Genomic DNA, 6,942 nt, shown 5'->3' with positions numbered 1-6,942 from the left:
GGCCGCCATGGCGGAAAGAAACTACAGAAGGGAGCGTCACGTGACAATCTTGAAGCCTAGTCATAAAAAAGTATAATGCAGAATTCGCGAAAGAAAATGTACCGTAGTCACGTGGCAGACAAGCGGTAGTTCTTTGCGCCCTGCATGATGTGCTGCATACCTACGTGCGTGCGTCGGTGCGCCTGTTTAGGGCCGTGGAACGTTTACAGAAGGAACGCCGTTCCCTCTGCCATTCCTTCGTAAAAATAACAAGTTACCGTTACAGTTCCACCGACCCTTAAAGCAATGGTGGCATTGCTCCGTTCCTCCAAAAAGGAACTAGTTCCTGGAACGCCGTTCCGTACAACACTGCACCAAAGGGAATATATCGCTTTCGCATACCCACACGTAAACAGTTTGAAGTGTGTCTGCCGAATTTCTTCGTCTTTTTAACAGCGAAGCTGTTTCAGCCAGCCGTAATTTGTGGTGCGTATCAAGAAACTGCCAAGAAAGAAAATAAACTTTCTTGCCGAGGTGGGTTTCGAGCCCGCGTACCTCCGGTCCCAAAGCGAGCGTCGTAACCACTAGGCTATACAGCCACTTTTTTTTTCTTTAATGCATGGAAAATAAAATGGAAGGTATATTACAGTGCGGACATAGCTACACACTTAAAACTCGGGCAAACACACACATGCGTCCAACAAGTGCATCCAGTCAGGCGGAGGTTCCTGCGCAGCGTACACACTTCTTATATAAGCTGCACTTTCTTGAAAGAATGATCTTGTAGGTCGCGGGCTTTCGGCATGGCGATCACACATTCTAGCTCTCCATAGGCTATACAAACCCAGTACTATGAACATGTCATAGGGAGGACCGCCACTAATCTTAAACGGTAGGAATCTAATTGCGTATGGAGTGATGTCAATGTCCTTTTTAAGCGTTCGTTGGAGAATGTCCCAGAAAAATGTAGCATCCGTACAGTCTATAAAACAGTGATCTATAGTTTCAGCACGTGGACACAGTCGACAGTTCGTGGACCATGGCACGAAGCAGCCCCTCGCGTTCAACCAGGCTTTATCAGGAAGTGTTTCCGTATGCAATTTAAAGAAAAATGTTTTAGCTCCAGGAGGTATACACATTTTACGGACCCGCCTAAGTACATCCTGATAAGGCTGATTTAAATAAGGTGCACGATACAAAGGATCTGGGAAAATCGAATACACCAGTGCAGCATAAATTGCTTTTCGACTCGCAGTGAAAATGTACTCCAGGCTGAATCTAACTTTCAAGAAAAGGAATGAATCAACAACCTCCTTGAGAAAGCCCCAAGGAGCTTGTGTCACATCTTTGGCATCTGATGACACTACTATATCAGGAAGATAATGAGCTAATCGGAGCTGTAACATTTCACGCAAAAAGGATGGTCACTGTCTCGAAAGAAAAACAAACGAGAAACAATTTGCCTGACGAAGAGAGGGACTAATCCTAAACCACCTCGTTCAAGAGGGACGAACAGATTATCGCGCCGCATCGATTCGCAACTCGAGCTCCAAATAAATGTTGCAAATACGCGATGCAGTGCCTGAATACGAAGTCTCGAGCAGTGCAGTACTTGCAGCACATACATGAGACGGGAAACTAAAAACACGTTGCACACTTCAGCACGACTGAACATTGACAAATTCCGTCCTCGCCATGAATTCACTTTACTTTGTATTTTCCCTACTTCTCCCGACCAATGACTGTTGCTATTTCTATACTGTGAGAGAGGTACACCTAAATAGCACAGATCATTTTTCCATTGAATGCCTGCGTAATGTGATGGCATTGTGGCCCATAGTCCAAACCAAAAACCTGAACTTTTTTCAAAGTTAATGCTGGCACCAGAAGCCGCACAAAATTCTTCTGTAATTGCGAGAGCAGTCTTTACACTCTTTTTATCAGTACAGAAGAAGGCCACGTCGTCTGCATATGCAAGAACCCGAATCTCACTCGACGGCAGTTTAAACCCTTGGAAATTTTCTTCTTTCAGGATGCTCATACAAAGTGGCTCCAAATACAGGCAAAAGAGGAGCGGTGACAAAGGGCATCCTTGTCTTACTGATGATAAAAGCCTAATCGGATCGGAGAGAGAACCATTCACTATCAACCTCGTTGAGCCATTAGCATAACATATTTTGACACCTTTAAGGAGCTGGGATCCGATATTTATATGCTCCAGTACACTAAACAGGGACGAGTAATTCACCCTGTTGAACGCCTTAGCCAGATCTAGCTGTACCATTGCTACCTGTCCAATCCCCTCGGCTACACACTCAAGCACAGATCTCGCAACATGAATGTTGGTCTAAATGGACCGACCTCTGATGCCACAGGTTTGATGATCACCTACCACAGATCTTATCACGACTTGTAAACGGTTAGCTAATACTTTTGCAAAAATTTTATAATCCACATTGCATAAGGAAATAGGCCGGTATCCGTCCACTTTTTGCAATTTAGTTTCATCATTGCTTTTGGCTATGAGGACAGTGTGCCCTTCGTACATTGTGTCAGGTAGGTACCCTACCTCCACGGCTTCACGGTACACCTGAAGTATTAATGGGGACAAGAGGGAACGAAAACACTGATAAAATTCGGCAGTAAGGTCATCCGGGCCAGGCGTCTTGCCTTTAGCTAATGAATCTATGCATGCAGTTATCTCATTAATATCAATGTCATCGTTTGTATAATCATAATCGTCCTGATTTAACTGGGGCAGCAGGGATACAAATTTGGTGGCAGACACACATGTATCCAATGGCTTATGGCTTCGAAATAATTTTTGGTATTGTTCAAAAAAACGCTTGAGTTATGAGGGTCGGCTCATTAACAACGATTCCACCATAGTCTATTTCTAGGATTTGTTTAGACAGCGCATGTCGGCGCTCATCACCTAGGGACCTACTGCATGGCTGTTCTTCCAGAAAACGCTGCGCTCGCGCACGCACTAATGCACCTCTGTATTTTTCTGCGTACAAAGCCTGTAACTGCGCCTTGGTGTTATGAATATCATAAATATATTCACCCGGATGTAGACATTCTAGTTCATGTAATTCCTTCAGAAGTCTATAGAATTCTTTGTAGTTATTCTTTTGTTCAAAGGCCAATATTGATGATTCTTCGATAGCTATCATTTTAACTTCCTGTTTCAATAATTCCCAAACAGCAAAAAGAGGCAAGTCCTTGCGGCATGACAGATGATCTATAAGCTCAGTAACACGCTTTAGGAAGCAATCGCGCGAAAGTAGTTGGTTATTAAATTTCCACAACTCCCAGCACATACGCCGGCTTTGGTATCGACGGCTACCAAAAGATGTTGAGACTAGGCAATGGTCACTGAAGAACACAGGGTGCACAGTGTAACCGTGAATAAGTGATAGTGCGCTAAGCGAAACGTAAATTCGATCTAGCCTTGCATGCGAGATACCTTGGAAATGCGTGTACCGACACCCCGCTTTTTCATGTTCCCCAATGTCCACAAGCTGATAATCACACATCAGGCGTTGCAACACGTCACTACTTGGATCACGTCTCAGCCTCAATGACGCACGATCTTGCACATTACATACACAATTGAATTCCCCAAAAACGACCAATGCACGATCAGTAGACAAATGATGTTCTAGAGATAAAAAGAAACACTCTCGTTCACGTAGCTTGTTCGGGGCATAAACACACACAAATCTAAAGCTAATACCACTGATATCAATATCACACCATATTAGGCGCCCTTCCCTATCTGTAAACAAATGCAGCACATCACATTGCAAATGTCTTCTAACGAATAACATACAACCAGCGGAAACTCCTATTGCATGGCTTACACAAACATTACAGTCAGATAGAAATGGAGTTAGAGCTACTTCTGTGTTTTCATCGGATTCAATCTTTGTTTCTTGGATAGCAGCAATATCTAATTTCCTATTGCGTAGTAAACGAAGGAGTTGAACTTGCCGTCGCGTACTGCGTAAGCCACGGACATTTAAAGTACCAAAGTGGAAGGGAAGAGCGCCCGCCATGATTACCTATGTTGGTGCAGCGTTCACACGCTGGTCTAGGGGTGCATCACTACCGTCTTGAGGAGGTGATGCACTGGCGACCTTTTGCTGCACTTCAACACAAGAGACATCTGTGGGTGTAGGGGTTCCCCGGAGCGGTTTTGTCAACTTTGACACTTTGGGAACCCGGGCCTCCTTTCCCACGGACGATGGGTTGTCAGCTGGCGCTGGACGCTTCTTAGTAGCCTCACACATCGATCCAGATTCCACTGATGGCGGGCGGTCTTGAACTGGTGGCAATTCTGCCCATGACATAGTTGGTTCGTCGTCAGGCCACTTAGTATCCTCCACAGCGGCAGGCTTCGGGCTAAGGCTATCGTCAGCCGATGAAGGCTTTGTCTCTTCCTGTCGATGAGCTTCAGCGGGTGTTTCACCGGTTGCATCCACAACCTCGCTCACATCCATTAGATGATCAGTGATGGTCTCATCCTCAGCTGGTATGTTTCCACGAAGCTTGTCAGCGTAGGTTCCGATGCATGCATCTGCAATGTGACCGTAGCGGTGACAGTTGTTGCAGCGTGGGGTCCTACATTGTCGCCGGATATGCCCGACTCTGTTGCACCGTAGGTAAAGTGGTGGTCGGCCAGGAACCAAGATGAGGCACTGGTGTCCGTATATGCTCAATAGGTGAGGCAGGTTACTGGCAGAGACTCCGTCCTTCAGTGTAAACGCCACGTCGCGATTAGTCATTTGCCAGCCCTCCATGCCGTCACACCGCCACATTTCTCTCGTGATAGACTGCACTGTTCCAGGCTATACAGCCACGCTGCCAGAACATGCATTTATGCGAATCATATTGTTACGGAAGGATGGGAGGAAAGAAAAAAAGAAGATCGAGAGACACTGGCTGCTGCGTGTTGTTGCTGGTCAGCTATCTTGACCACACTAACCCTACTTGTGCATATATTGTAAATACATTCAGTCTATACTCCCAACATCCCCGTAACACATTGGTGAGAGGTGCGGGGTACCAAGGCTGGAAACGGAGCTCCGCAGTGGGCGTCGCATCACCATCCCTACAATGACTGACGGTGAGCACGCGGGATCAACGTCATTGCCGCCTCCAACGTCAACGGCACCGTCTCCAGCTACGTCGTCGTCCCCATCGGCTGTGGTTGTACAAGCCAAAGATCCCGGGAACTTTCTGTGGGACCGATGACGCCGACGTTGAAGAGTGCCTGGCCATGTACGAACGCGTGAGTGGAGTCAACAGATGGGACCCTACGCTTATGCTAGCTAACGTGTTGTTGTACCTAAGAGGCACGACAAAGGTCTGGTACGAAAACCACGAAGAGGAGCTGACCAGCTGGCACCAATGCAAAGAGAAGCTAAAAGAGTTGTTTGGCCAACCAGCCGGCCGTAAGATTGCCGCAAAGCAGGAGCTCGCCTCCCGTGCCCAATCCCCCACAGAATCCTATGTTTCGTATATCCAGGACGTGCTGGCGCTTTGTCGTAAAGCCGATCACGACATGACTGAAGCTGAGAAGGTCGGGCACGTGCTGAAGGGAATCGCTGACGACCCCTTTAATCTGCTCATGTGCAAAGTTGATGCTATCATTAAAGAGTGCCGACAATTCGAGCAGGCCAAAAGCCGCCGCGTCCTACAACCATTCGCCAGACTCGCCAATACTGCCGCAACGTCGACATGTGAAGATCAGCCCGCACAGCAGCATGCGTCGCCATCAGAGGATGTGGTGCGAATCGTTCGGCCTGAACTGGAAGCCATGGCGCCCGCAGCTTTCTGTTCGCGTCGCCCTGAGGCTACCCCTCTTTCATTTCCTCTCGTTCAAGCCATCGTTCGCCAGGAACTTGAAAGCATTGGTTTACATTCTGTCTGTGCTGTCGCCAAACCCAGAGCCAACGAACGCCCTTCTACTCTGTTTGATCCACCGCGACGCTTCTTTCCGCGTTATCGCAACCCGACTGAGTGGAGAACTGCGGACGACCAGCGGATATGTTTCACCTGTCGCCGTATTAGTCATGTCGCCCGATACTGTCGCAACTCGTGGCCCTCAACACCTCGCAGGCCGACCAACCTGAACCGTTTTGATGGAAATTCCCGCCGTGTTTCGCCCTCCGCCGAGTCTAACAGTGCCGACAACTCTGCCATGAATACCTGGTACAGTCGCTCACCATTGCCTCGCGGACACCAGTCTCGCTCACCACAAACACGTCGCCCATCTTCCCGTTCGCCGCAGCCACGTCGCCTTTCGAACCTTGTGGCGTTCGACCGCGTTCCTTCGGAAAACTAAGAATTGCAGCCCTCGGAGGTGGTGCTGCATTGACAACTAATGCAGTGAATCCTCTGTCTGTGCCCACAAAGAGAAATATAATTGACGTCAAAGTAGATGGCGTACCTGTCCAAGCATTCGTCGACACTGGAGCCCACATATCTGTGATGAGTGCTTGCCTACGTAGACGTTTAAAGAAGGCCCTCACCCCAGCAGCTGCACAAGTGCTTCGTGTGGCCGACGGTGGCGTGCTGGTTGTTCTCTGAATGTGTACTGTACGTTTAAGTATAGCCGGCCGCCCTACTTCTGTTCTCTTAGCCGTGATCGACAACTGCCCTCACGGCGTTATCCATGGGTTGGACTTTTTATTATTGCGATAGCAATATATGGACACTTCAACCGGATTTCTGCCGTCGGCGTCGCCGTCGCCGTCGTCGTCGCCGTCGCCGTGAGGTTCCGTATAGATAAAATCTTCACCGCGCGCCGTATGCCCCAGCGCAAGCGTGCTGGGACGCGCGCTATCACGGAGAGCGAACGCACTCAACCCCCCACGCGCAAGCAACGAAGCGGGAAGCCAGCGCCGGAGGGAGCGGGGGGGGGGGGGGGGGGGGGGACTTCTACTGTGCCAACAA

The 6,942-nt window shown here is 48.6% G+C and overlaps 1 pseudogene; it reads right to left on the bottom strand.

Annotated features, from left to right (window-relative positions):
- Positions 1–566: 566 nt before the first annotated feature.
- Positions 567–1,920, bottom strand: LOC119440858 (uncharacterized; annotated as a pseudogene).
- Between the last annotated feature and the right edge of the window lie 5,022 nt (positions 1,921–6,942).

Source organism: Dermacentor silvarum, chromosome 2 (genome assembly GCF_013339745.2).
Source record: "Dermacentor silvarum isolate Dsil-2018 chromosome 2, BIME_Dsil_1.4, whole genome shotgun sequence".
NCBI lineage: Eukaryota > Metazoa > Arthropoda > Arachnida > Ixodida > Ixodidae > Dermacentor > Dermacentor silvarum.
The sequence above is the reverse complement of the archived record's forward strand: the minus strand, read 5'-3'. Positions and strand labels throughout refer to the sequence as shown.